We start from the raw sequence: 13381 nt of genomic DNA, 5'->3' as shown, positions 1-13381 counted from the left end.
CAACTCATCTGGCCTTCGTTCATTAGTGTTCAAAGCCTCAAATCTGTTCCTGAGATGGTTCTGAAATTCAGAGTTACAGAATTGTTATCTCTATCAGTTATCTTTGCTACCTAGTGTCTTCTGTGAAGAAATGTCTGAACCACCGTTTGTCTATTCCATCTTCTTATTTACTGATTTTTTTTTCCAATTAGGTCAGTGTTGTAATATATTTAAAAAGGAACTATTTTTATTTGAGTGAAAATTGACAAAACATAATTTTTATTGAACCTTTCACACAGATTTTATAACTTTAAATTATAATACCAATAATATAATGGGTAGAAAGATGGGCAATCTCCACTTGTCTGATTCACTTCTTCCAAAATCCCAGCAGAGCATCAGATATGGGTCTATTCTGACTCTACTGTTCACAACACCAACACCACAATATAATTATATCCCCCCCCTTTTAGTTCATATTTATATTACTTCTCCTATGTAACCCTTTCTGTTAACCTTATATATTTGGGTAGTCCAAGGAGTCACAGGGTTCAAATCCATGAACCCCTCTTTGGGACAAAGAAGGTCAATCTCCTTCTGTGCAATTTATTGCCTCTGAAAACCCAATGAAGAGTCAGCTATATCCTCGTTTTGTAACATTTGTTCCAGCTCAATTTTTACATAATGACAATAAGGAGCGAGGGCCTCATTGATGTTCTTGAAGTTGAAGCCATGGAAGTTGAGTCTTTTTCCAGTTTCAAAGGATGTCTAAGGGCCATTATCTCCCTATCTGGAAGCAGAGAGTGGGAATGCAAAGATTTCTTGAAACAATTTTCAGTCTGAAGGATTCATGGGCTATATGAACCTCAATATCCACAGCACTGAAGAAGAAAGTTCAGAAATACCACTACTAGTAGCACTCATAGGAATCAGAATAAAATATCCTGAATAGAATTAGGAGGAATGTGGAACCAAATTAAAAATAATTCTGAGGTGATGGTCTGATAGAGACTGGTAGTCTAAACAGTTTTAAGAATTCCAATTCTGTGCTACCTTTCTGTCTCATTCTAAACAGTATGATCTAGTTCCTCGGGTCAAATAAGTCAATCATGGTCACAGTTTTTGTGGTTTCAGGAAAGTTAAGAATATGGCCTTTAAAAGCTCTCTGCAAGCTTTTACTATCCTAGATATAATAGAAAAGGAATTTTGTGAGTTAATTTGCGTCAATTGACCAAGTTATTCAATGACACAACGGACCTACTACTCACAAAGCCAATCATAGAAAATGTTTGTTTGTGTATATGATGAATACCTATTGTTGTATTTAATGTATACACTTAGATTTGAACAGATGTGTAGATTATTTTGCCTGTTCACAAGTGAGAGTATACTGATACCTAGCCATAATATACACGTATCCTTACATCCATCCTTGTGTGATCTTAGACACAATTTTTTCTCTTTGGTGAATTTATTGCATTCTTGACACATGTCAAATTCTGTAGAACAAACATTCTTTTTTCAAGAGTACTTAGAAGCTCAATGAAATGATATTTATATGTTGACATTTGTGTAAGCATCACTTCATATAATTAAAGCATTAATTTTCTAGTTATTTAGAATTTTAAATAGCTAAATGAAATAAAATACCTTCTATTAAAAAATAAAATAATAATTCTTTGTAAAGAACAAAATACATTTTTACTCATGAGGTTTCATAGAACACCACAATTTGATACTGAAAATTTTACGAATAGAAGTAAAAATGTAAAAATCAATAGCTTAAAAAATTTGAAAGATACAACTGAATTATAAAATTACATAACAAAATAATATAGATATTAGGAAGCTCTAGTGACCTAGCAGCAAAAAGCTGTGCTGTAATCCCAAAGGTGTACAGTTTGAATTCATCAGATATCCTCCTGGAAAAGGAAGGGCAATCTCTACCTGTGCCAGATGGATCCAACTCAGTGGCACACAACAAGAAAAAAAATAAATAAAGGAAAAAGAGTATAGAGATTGAAGGGACAATGTAATAATATGAAAACAAACTATCAAGGTAAAACATAATTTCTTTAATAGGATATGTGTTTATGATACATAAAGAATATAAAAAATAAAGCCACAAAATAAAAGATTATTCTGATTCTCAATGAACACCACAATCATTACAAATATTCAAATGAAAATTAATATGTAAAACAAAAATACAATTGTTGTTGATATTATGTGCTATCAAGTCACTTGTGACTCAGTTATCCTATGTACAATAGCCCTAAACGCTGTTCCATCCTGTGCCAACCTAGCCATCTCAGACGCACTCATTCCCACCACTCCACTCACATAATCGATCCATCTCATTGAGGGTCTTCCTCTCCTGCGCTGCCCCTTCACTCTGCCAAACATGATGTCCCTCACCAAGGACCAATCCCTCTTTGCAACATGCCCAAAGTATATCCTTGACTCCAAGGTGCATTCTGACTTCACCTTCTCTAGGACAAACCTGTTTGTTCTCCTAGCAGGCCATGGTATATTAGCTACAACAAAAAAATAAACATAAAAAAATATTAGAGTTCATGATGATAAATTATTAGTCAATGTTATTGTTCTCAAAAATTTATATATTTTAATTATATTAATATCAGATGAAACTTTTTGACATAATAGAGACTTAGCACATGTACATTTTCATATTTTATTATTTTACTAATCTTGTAGTTGTACATTTTCAGAGAACTATTAGAAATACAAGCAGGGTTTAGAAGAAACCATGGCACTAAGGACATCATGACCAATGTCAGATGGATCTTGGTTGAAAGCAGAGAGTAGAAGAGAAATGTCTGTCTGTGTTTCATTGACTACACAAAGGCACTTGACTGTGTGGATCACAACAAATTGTGGTTAACCTTGAGGAGAATGGAAGTCCTAGAACACTTGACTGTGCTTATGTGAAACCTATACTTGGACCAAAAAGCAGTCCTCAGAAAAGAACAAGGAAACACTGTTGTAACTGGTTTTGTTGTTAGATACCATCAAGTCGAGCATGTCTCATAGCAAACTTTTGCAAAAAGAGATATTAACCCTGCTCTGTCCTGCACCATCCTCATACTTCCTAACATGTAAAAGCCCATTGTAGCTGTCACCTTGTCAATTCACCTAGTTGATGTCTTCCTCTCCTTCACTGACCATCCAATCTTCCCAACATGGTGTCTGTCTCCAAATAATAGCACCTCCTGGCAACATGTCCAAAGTATGTGGCACAAAGTCTCATCGTTCTTGCCTCCAAAGAGCACCCTGGCTGCTCCCTCTCCAAGATATATCTATTCATTCTCTTGGCTGTCCATGGGATGTTCAGTACTCTTCTTCAACATCACAGCTCAAAGGCATCAATTATTTTTCTGTCATCCTTATTCATAGCCCAGGTCTCAAATGCATAGCTAGTAATCAGAAAGACTATGGCCTGAATCCGATGCATGTTGTTCCTCAAACTGACATCACTACTCTTCAATAATTTGGAGAGGTCCCTAGCTGCAGATATTTTCAGTGCAATATGCCTCCTTATTTCTTGACTGCTCATTCCAAGGGTGTTAATTGTGGATCCAAGTAAGAAGAAGCTGTTGACAATCTCAATCTCTTCTCCAGCTATCATGATTCTGCCTATAGGTCCAGTGGTAAGAATCTTCATTTTCCTGACATTATGATGCAGTCCATACTGAAGGCCGTCATCCTTGATCCTCTGCAACAAATGCTTCAAGCCCTCCTCACTTTTAGCAAACCAAGTTGTGTCAGCAGCATAACACAGGTTATTAATGAGTATCACTCCAATCCTGATGCCACACTCATCCTAATAGGGTCCAGCCTCTCAGATAATTGTGTCACCATGCAGATTGACTAGATATGAAAAGAAATTACAACCCAGGCACACTCCATTCCAAATTTCAAAGCAACAAGCTTTTCCCCTGCCCTCAAAGCAACAGGCTTTTGAAACCCTATGAACACTAAACAAAGAGGACAGTTATATTAGTGTGGTGGTAGAGCCCAGATTGGAAGTCAGTTGAAATGAGGAAAATCAATAACAAACATCATTTAGTAATTGGAGCATGGAATGTATGTAACTTGAAGGTTGGAAAACTGGCAATTGTTCAAAATAAAATGAAACGTATGACTGTCAACATCCTAGGCATTAGTGAGAAGCGATGGACCAGATTTGGCCACTTTGAGTCAGCTAATCAAATGTTATACTATGAGGAGAATGAAAAACAGAAGAATGGTGTTGCATTTATAGTAAAAAAACATCAATTTCAAGTTCTATACTGAAATATAATGTTGTGAGTGATAGGAGTCATAGGCATACAAGGTAGACCTGTTAACATAACTATTATTCAAATATATGTTCCTAAATCTAGAGCCAAAGAGGAAGAAATTGAAAATTGTTACCAAATTTTGCAGTCTGAAATTCACTGGACACGAAATCAAGATGCGTTAATGATAGTTGGTGACTGGAATGCAAAAGTAGGAAATAGTGAAAAAGTAACCATAGTTGGTGATAGAAATGAAGCTGGAAATAGAATGATTAAATTTTGTATTTATTCATTACAAATATATTTTCTAAAAGATGATTTTACACATGGATTCACCTGATTGGTTGCATAGGAACCACATTTACTACATTTGTAGAAGAAATCATTGGGAAAGCTCAATATCCACAGTCAAAAATAGACCAGGGACAGACTGTGAGTCATATCATAAGTTACTTATATGCCAGTTCAAATTAAGGCCAAAGAAAATGAAAATAATTCCACAGGAACCAAGATATGATTTTGAATCAATTCCATCTGAATTTTATGATCATCTTAAGAATAAGTTTGAGTCATTGAACACCAATGATAAAAATCAGATGAGTTGTACTTTGATATCAAGGATATCAACCATGAAGAAAGCAAAAGTTCATTACAAGAATAGAGGAGAAAGAAAAAATAAAAATGGATGTCAGCAGAGACTCTGAAGACTGCACTGGAGCATCGAGAAGTCAAATCTAAAGAAAAACGTGTCTAAGTGAAAGAGCTGAACAGATGATTTCAAAGGGCAGCTCGAGAGGCTAAAGCAAAGTATTATAAAGGAATGTACAGAGAGCGGGAATTGGAGAATAAAAAAGAAAGAACTCACTCTGCATTTCTCAAGCTGAAAGAACTGAAACACAAATTTAAGCCTCGTTTCGCAATATTGAAATGTGCTAATGGAAGACTCAGAAAGCATCAAAAGAAGATGCAGGAAAATGCACAGTCACTATACCAGAAAGGAAATATTACACGGTTCAAAATCAGAAAAGTGAGTCAGGTTGCATCCTATCTCCACACCTTTTCATTTTATGTGTGGAAAAGATTAGTCAGCAGGCTGGGCTCTATGAGGAGTAATGTGGCGACAGGATTGGAAGAAGAATTTCAATAACTGTGTTTTGCAGGTGATAGAATCTTGCTTTTTGAAACTGAGGATGCCCTGAAGTATTTGCTGCAGAATGTCAAGGACTGTAATCTTCAATATTAATTGAAAATAAACATCAAGAGAACAAATTTCTTAACACTGAACCAAACCATGATAGTTGAAAAAGAAATTGAGATTGTTGACAATTTCAGCTTGCTTTGTTCAATAATCAACATTCTTGGCACCAGCAGTAAGGAAATCAAAAGATTGCATTATGAAAATCTACTGTTAGGGACTCCTCCAGAGTGTTAAAGAGCAATGATGTCAGTCTATATGTTAAAGTGTATCTGATACAGGCCGTGGTCTTTGCAATTACTTGCTGTAGATCAGATAGCTGGACAATGATTAAAGATTGTTGTTGTTAATTGTCATCGAGTCACAGGAGGCTCCTATGAAGGAGAGTCCTCGAGGCTTGGGTGCTTTTCATACTCTCTCCAGGTTCATAGGGTTTCCGGAGGCAAGGTATTATGGAAGTGGATGCCACTCCTCCTCCCAAGCTAGTTTTAATCAGAGAGCTCCACCCCACTCTCTGTCCACATTGGGTAGCCAACCACTAATGCATTTGACATGTCAGGGTCACAGTGTTCAGCCTCACAGCAACCAAAAGTGACCGTGGTAAGGCAACTTGTACACCAGGGCTATACGACCTAGAGGAATGTCTGAGCAAAAACAATGAAAGACAGGCCCGAGGGCCGCGGATTCAAAGTCACCCACCTTTGGTTTGGTAGCATCGCTTTCTGTCCACTGGGCCAGCTGATCTCTCTAAGTTGATATTATTGTTGTTAAGTGCCATCGAGTTGCCGGCAACTCATAGCAACCCTATGAAGGAGAGTCTTCAACTCTTGAGTGCCTTTCATCCTCTCTCCGGGTTCATAGGGTTTCCTTAGACTTATAATTTTGGAAAAAATATTGAACATTCCATGGACTGCCAATAGAAAAAAACAAGTTTGTCCTGGAGGGGTTGAAAACAAGTTGCTCCTTGGAGGCAAGGATTTTGAAACTCCCAGATGGATTAGTCTTTGAAGAAGGATATCATACTTGGAAGGTTCAGGGACAACACAAGAGAAGCAGACCCTGGAAGAAATGGACTGGCACAGTAATGAGTGTAATGGGGTTAGGTGGGTTGGAGACAATGAGATTGGTTTGGGATAAAATAGGGTTCAGAGCTTTGACACATAGGGTTGTTATGAGCTGCAGAGGATTCAATGGCACATAACAACAATGTATACATTTTGCATTGTGTTTCTGGGTGCCTCAAGTCAACGACTACTCATAGAAAGCCTATGAATAACATATCTGAACCTTGACCTATCCTGTGCTCTTACCACTATTTCTGTCATGCTCAATCCCACTATAGGAGTCACTATGTCAATCCATCTCTTTGAAGATCCTTTTCTTTTTTGCTGACCCTCTTTCTTTGACAACACATTATATTCTTTCCCAAGGACATGCCTTTCCTGACAATATGTTAAAAAATGTGAAATACACTCTGACCATTCTTGTCTCTAAAGAGTATTTTGATTGCACTTCCTCCTTAACAGAGTTGTTTTGTGTTTTTGGTTTTTTGGTTTTGTTTTTTTTTTTTTTTTGTTAGTCTTGGACCTCTCCAAAGTACTGAAGAGTAATGGTGTCTCTCTGGAGACTAAGGTGTGTCTGATACAGGCTTTGGTCTTCCCAATCACTTGTTATGCATCAGAGAGTTGGACAATGACCAAGGAGGATAGAAGGAGAATTGATGCCTTTGAGCTGTGGTGCTGGAGAAGAGTATTGAGAATAGCATGGACTGCTAGGAAAACAACCAGATTTGTCCTGGAAAGGGTTAAACCGGGTGGCTCCTTGGAGGCAAGGATTCTGAGGCTCCGTCTAACATACTTTGGACATGTTGTGAGAAGAGACCGGTCCTTGGAGAGGGACATCATGCTTGGGAGGGTGGAGGGACAGCGCAGGAGATGAAGGCCCTCTATGAGGTGGATTGATTTAGTGACTGGGATAATCGGGATGGGAGTGTCAGAGACGGTGCGATTGGCACAGGACAGAGTGGAGTTTAGGGCTGTTGTACCTAGGGTCGCTATGAGTCGCAGGCGACTCGACGGCACATAACAACAACAACAACAACAACAAGGAGACAGTCAATACTCTCCACCAGCACAACAATTCAAACATAAATTCTTCTTTAACTGTCCTTATTCATTATCTAACTTTCAGAAGCCCAAGAAGCAATTATAATACCAACTTGAATCAGGTGCAACTGAGCTTTAAACTGACTTCTTTGCTCTAATTGTCGTATGATGTCCAACTAATTCAATGTATAGCTTTTGTGAGTTTTAAAACTTTAACTGAAATTTGAATATAATACAAAGAATATTTTGAAATTTCTAGTTCATTGTGTTTAACATAGTCACAATATCATAACTAATGTATAATCTCATGTTTTAACCGTATAATATTTTATAGGAGTAAAAGGGTGAATATTTACAAATCATAGTAAATGTTTTTATAAATTACTCATAGACATTAATTATCATTAATTTATGTGATACAATGTAGAAATTATCAGAGAAAACCATCAATATCACATGCAAGCAAAATACCACAGAACATCATTCAAATATGACTAGAAAAGAACATAGAGAACTGAAGAAGTTCATGTTGGATTTAAAAGAAGTCATGGCAGCAGGGATACAATTGATCATGTCAGATGGATCCTGGTTGAAAAGAAAGAATATCAGAAGAATGTCTATTATTGACTATGCAAAGGCACTTGACTGTATAGATCAGAAGAAATTATAGCTAATGTTGAGAAGAATGGGAATATCAAAAAAGTTTACTTGTGTTCATGCAAAACTATTACCTAGACCAAGAGGCTCTTGTGTGAACAAAACAAGGGAACACTGTTGTAGTTAAGTGTCGTTGAGTTGTAGGCAACTCATAGCAATCCTATGAACAAAAGTCCTCAACACTTGTGTTACTTTCATCCTTTCTCCAGGTTCATAGGTTTTCTGGAGGTAAGCTATTGTGGAAGTAAATGCCATTCCTGCTTCCAAGCTTGTTTTAATTGGGAAGCTCCACCAAACACTGTTCACCATGAGTAACCATTAATGCATTTGACACACCAGTGTCACAGTGTTCAGCTTCATAGCAACCACAAGTTACCACTGTATGGCAAGTGAACAAACCAGGGCTATACAACCTAGAAGAATGTTTGAACGAAAACAATTAAAAACAGGCCTGAGGGCCATGGATTAAAAGTCACTCACCTTTGGCTTGACAACATCACTTTCTGTCCACTAGGCCAACTGATCACTCTCTATGTTGACGCTATTATTGTTTAGTGGCGTCAAGTTGTAGGTGGCTCATAGCGACCTTATGAAGGAAAGTCCTCAACACTTGTATGACTTTCATCCTTTCTCTAGGTTAACACTGCATGATTTAAATGAAAAAAAAGTGTATATATGAGGGTTGTATCCTTTCTACATATCTATTCACTCTGTATGCTGAGCAAATTATTTGAAAAATTGTACTCTATGAAAAAGAATGCAGCATTTGGACTAGAGGAAGACTCATCAATAACCCTCATTATGCAGATGACACAATCTTGCTTGCTAAAAATGAGAACTTGAAGCACTTGATGCAGAATATCAAAGACTATAGCCTTTAAAATGGACTGCAACTCAGTGTTAAGAAAACAAAATTCTTCACTAGTGGACTAACAAGGTAATATCATGATAGATAGAGAAAAGATTGAAATTGTCAGTTGTAGCACTTTCCTGCCTAGCAGGAAAATGCTGTGATCAGAAAGAACTCAAGACTGAGTATTCTCATGATCTGTAGTCCTCATAGATTTTATTGACAGATATTTTATTACTTAGAAGTGAGGTATGTTAACTGGACTCTAAGATAGTTTCTGCCCCCCACCCAGTTTCTTTTCTTATTTGTTCAATTTCCAGTTTTCATAAATATATTTTTATCAAAAAGCAGCTTCATCAGGAACAATCTAGTGTTTGTTTCATCTTAACCCAGTCAGTATCTGTTTTGATCATCTTAACTTCTATATTTCATCTTTTTTCTGTCATCTTTTACAGACCTTTTTAGGTGTAAAGGTATTATTTGCTTTAACAATAATATTTGTACAAGTAAAGCAAATTAGCAGCTTAAGTTAAAATAATTTATACTTCTGCTGGTGAAGCAGTCTGGTGAAGGATTTTTTCTTGCTCTAGGACCTGCAATTTCCCCTGGATGTGAACTCTTTCTACTACAGGGGTGTGGAGATGTCAGCCACTCTATCTACTTCTTTTTGGAAGAGGTCATAGTATATAAACAGCATTTAGACACTTTTGTGTGGAGGCTGATTCAAGGGTCCAGCAATGACCTTAGAGCTCATGCAAGGTTCCATGTCCAGTTGTTTTTTTAGTGTAGTTTGAGAAATATAAGCTTAGAAAGTGTATTAGAAGGACAAGATATGGGCAGTAATTGTAGGGGCATGTCTTACATTGCTTAGAGTATTGTGAACTAAGACAAAACTTTTAAAACAACACTTGACTTGCTTGGATTTTTTTTTTGTTCATTTTAAAGATTATGTGTATGACAACAGCCTGGAATAAGGTACATTACAAGAGGACTGGGCGATGTGGGAGGAGTATTTGTGCACCAATGAATGATTTTTTTTAAAGGAATTAGGGAGAGGAAAAGTAAAAAGAGAGTGTAAAATGTGCAAAAATTAATAAATTAAAAACTAACTTTTCTCTAAACCTTCATAAAGATCAAAATTAAAATTAAAATAATTATTTAACGAGATTATGCAGAACATTTCATGATTACTTAAAATTGTCTTTACTTTTGTTTTATTTCATTATTTTATTATACTAATTTATTTACAAAATTTGAGTACATTGTTTTGCAAAACAGATTCTTCCATTTTCCCTCACTGCCCCCCCATCAAATTAATACAACTCCATGATTAACCCCTCCCTCCACATCCTCATCCCTCTGCTCCCACCCTCCTCTCCCATCCTTCCCCCAGTCCTTATATTCATTCTACAATACTGGTTTTATACAATTATTTGTCCTTGTGAGACGGAGTTCATTCACTCAGCACAATGCTCTCCAGTCTCTCCCAAATTACTTCTTGATTACTTTCCCTTTATTTTATTTCCTTACTCTTACACTTTATTTACTTAATTTTACTTCTAAGCCCTTACTTTTACTTGTAATCACTTTTACTTTTTAGTCACTTACTCTTTCTGCGGAAAAAGCCCCTATTATTTAAGATCAAACTAATTTTTTTCCTTTAAAAACTACCACCATTATAATCTTCTAGTTATTCATAAATTTACAAACACCTTCTCAAGTTGATCTGTTTATCATTGAAAAATTAATATTATAGCCTCCATTTCCCCCTCTTTTCAACTATGACAGTCATTTCTTTATACATTTTGGTACCTTTTATGTGGTGAATGTTGTTGTTATATATCATAGAGTTGGGACCGATGTATATCTCACCCTCCAGTGGGTTTTCAAAGGCAGTTAATCACATGAGAAGAGACTGTGTATTCTTTAGCTGCAGAGCAGCTGGTGACCTCAAACTGTGTGACTTAGGCATTGCAATGCAGGTTTTTTGCCACTAGTCCACCAAAGCTCCCTATGTGGTGAATAGACATTTATAACACATATTACCACTAATACATTGATATTTTATCATTATAAAATATTTTCTCAGAGAACTTAACAATGACTAAGGATGACAGAAGAATTTTATTGGGGTGCTGGGGAAGAGTCTTCAACAAACTATGGACTGCCAAAAAAAAAAAAACAACCAAAGAAAACCCAAAACCAAACAAACAAACAAAATGCAAAACCAAATAGGTCTGCCGTAGAGAGGGCAAAACCAGGTTTTTCGTTGGAGGCTAAGATTGTGAAGCTCCATCTCACATAAATTGGACATGTGGCAAGGATGGACCAATCTACGTAGAATAATATCTTGCTTAGAGGGGTGGAAGGGCAACGCAGTCGAGGAAGTGCCCCAGATGTGATGGATTAATACAGTGACTAGGGCAATGGAGGTAAGCATGTCAGAGTCAGTGAGATTAACTCAGAATAAGACAGGCTTGACTCGATCACACATAACAACCACTACCACCTATTTAATAGCTAGGTAAGGCTATTCATTGGAAAGAGATCATGTTTGGGGAAATTAAGGGTCAGCAAAGGAGAGGAAGGCCTCCAGCAAGACAGATTAACACTGTGATTGACTTCAGCAATCACTCCTAATGTGTCAGAGATAATGAGAATGGTCTAAATTAGGGCAGAGTTCAGATTAGCTGTTCATAGGATTGCGGTGTGTTGTACTCATCCCGTTAGCACCCAACAAGAACATATTTAATAGGCGGTAAGGATAGGACTCTTCAAAGAGTTGCAATGAGTCATACTCAACTCTATGCCACCCAAAAACAACATTAACAATTTTAATAACACCCTATATTTTAAAAATCAGGAAGAAGTTTGTCAGGATTCTATCTTTCTTCCAAAGAAGAATAAAGATGGACTAAATGAAGAAGAATGTGTATTGCGAATTGGAGGAAAACTAATCAACAACTTGTATTATGAAGACATAAACCTGCATGTAAAAAGTGAATTGACATGCTTACTGACCAAGTTGCTGTTCAAACAGAGCAAGAAACACTGTATGGTTTAAAACCCATTACTTGCTATACATCTGAGAGATGGACAATATAGATTAAAAAAGAACTGATGCCTTTCAACTGCAGTACTGAAGAAGAGTACTGAATATACTGTAGACAGTCAAAAGAACAAACAGACACATCTTGAACAAAAGCATAGGTTTACAGGATCATTACAGGTTAAGGTTAATTTAATAGCACATAACAAAAATGGCAACACAACCAGGGCTTCTTTTTAATAAGTTGGTTTATTTCAGTCTAAGTGTGTTGGAAATGATGAGGATGGTACAGGGTAGTGTAGGTTTCAAATCTGTTGTTCATAGGGTCCCAATAAATTTTACTCTTCTTGACTGCACAGAAAAAAAATCAGATTAATAAAATGGTCAAAACTCTTACAACTATAAGATCTTTTTCTTTTTGCTATTTTTTGTCGTATTTCTTTTATCCAAACTACTTATTTATACCTTATATGACATTAATGAAGAATTTATAATTGTGTGGTCCAAGAATGAACATGTCTTTTTTAATAAAAAATATTTCTTTTATACTGATATAGTCATAAAGTTCATATACATTGTTTTTAACACCAAATCTTTCCCATTTCCTTAAATCAACCTTATCTCTACACATCAAATTGTGTGACCCTAGGATTTCTCCCACTCACGCATCCTCACCCCTCTTTTTCCCTCCCAAATTAAATCCTCATACACTTTTTACCAGTTATCTATTTATACAATAATGGTCTTATACAGTATTTGTCTTTATGAGATTGAGTTAATTCACTTAGCGTACTTTCCAGTCCTTTCAAATTAGGTAGAGACTAACAATATCACTGCTCCTACATGCTATGTATTAATTCATATAAATGAACCACAATATCTGAATCCATTTGAATGTGGTTGGATATGTGGGCTATTTCCATGTTCTTGTGATAATGAATATCACTGATATGAATAATCCTAGAAGTGGAATAACTGGGTGAAACAATCCCACCAACAGTGAAAGAGTTCCTATGTTTTCACAACTTCTCCAAAATTTTTTACTTATTCATTTAAATTTTGCCATTGCTATTGCAGTGAATTGATGTCTTATTGTGTTTTGATTTGTATCTCTCTCATTACCGGTGATTGTTTAGCATTTCTTCATTTGTCTATTGGCCATCTGAATATCTTCCTCTCTGAAAATTATTTCCATGTATTTTGTCCCTCTCTCCAGCTCCATTTCTGTCACCGAGTCCATGTTTT

Source organism: Elephantulus edwardii, unplaced genomic scaffold, assembly GCF_000299155.1.
Source record: "Elephantulus edwardii isolate Elephantulus edwardi_28Jun2011 unplaced genomic scaffold, EleEdw1.0 scaffold00142, whole genome shotgun sequence".
Classification (NCBI taxonomy): domain Eukaryota; kingdom Metazoa; phylum Chordata; class Mammalia; order Macroscelidea; family Macroscelididae; genus Elephantulus; species Elephantulus edwardii.
The sequence above is the reverse complement of the archived record's forward strand: the minus strand, read 5'-3'. Positions refer to the sequence as shown.